Raw genomic sequence first — 809 nt, 5'->3', positions numbered from 1 at the left:
GTTTACAATAAGTACTGAGTTAAGGGTCTGAATACTTATGTCAGTGTGATATTTCAGCTTTTCTTTGCTTTGTCATTATGGGGTATGGAGTGTAGATTGATATGAAAAAAAAAAAAAAATAATAATTGAAAGTATTTTAGCATAAGGCTGCAACATAACAAAATGTGACAAAAATGAAGGGGTCTGAACACTTTCTTAATGCACTATATATGTGTATATATATATATATATATATATATATACATATAACCAACTATATCACCAATCAGTTATACAACTACAAGGTTCAATTGAGTATCAGTGAGATTTGTAATCATGACACATGATGTGTAGACAATTTCCTTATGCCCATTGGACTCAATACTCTGAGCTTTATGGTATACCCACATGGAATAGGGTCTTAGGATAGTGATATGATATCTGCTGAGAATGTTCGCCAACGTATTTTCATTATGAGACGACTTTAGCATTTGTCGCATCTAAAAGGCACGGACGGGGTTCGAACCCGCGATCTTCGGTTTACGAGACCGACGCCTTACCACTTGGCCACCGCGCCTGCGCTGTTGTTGCTGTAGTTCCTGTTTTACAGGAGAAGAGCAGCAGACTGTGGTTCACTTCACAGCTCGTTATTATTCAGACACATCGTGTTAAACCTGTCGTTATTTAACATAGATTTGTAATTTCTGATCACTTTAGCTCATGCAACACTTTCACATCGCTCTGTTCCATGCAAGTGCAAAACTAGATGATTTGTGGCATCCACAGGGGGAGGCTGTTGAATCGCTCTTCTTTTTTGAACATTAGAAGTG

At 37.7% G+C, this 809-nt stretch overlaps 1 non-coding gene across 1 annotated transcript; it reads right to left on the bottom strand.

Moving 5' to 3' along the window:
* Positions 1 to 484: 484 nt before the first annotated feature.
* Positions 485 to 556, bottom strand: trnat-cgu (transfer RNA threonine (anticodon CGU)). Its single transcript has one exon. It is a non-coding gene; the product is annotated as a tRNA-Thr (tRNA).
* Positions 557 to 809: the final 253 nt, after the last annotated feature.

The sequence above is a fragment of the Myxocyprinus asiaticus genome, chromosome 14, assembly GCF_019703515.2.
Source record: "Myxocyprinus asiaticus isolate MX2 ecotype Aquarium Trade chromosome 14, UBuf_Myxa_2, whole genome shotgun sequence".
Taxonomy (NCBI): domain Eukaryota; kingdom Metazoa; phylum Chordata; class Actinopteri; order Cypriniformes; family Catostomidae; genus Myxocyprinus; species Myxocyprinus asiaticus.
The sequence above is the reverse complement of the archived record's forward strand: the minus strand, read 5'-3'. Positions and strand labels throughout refer to the sequence as shown.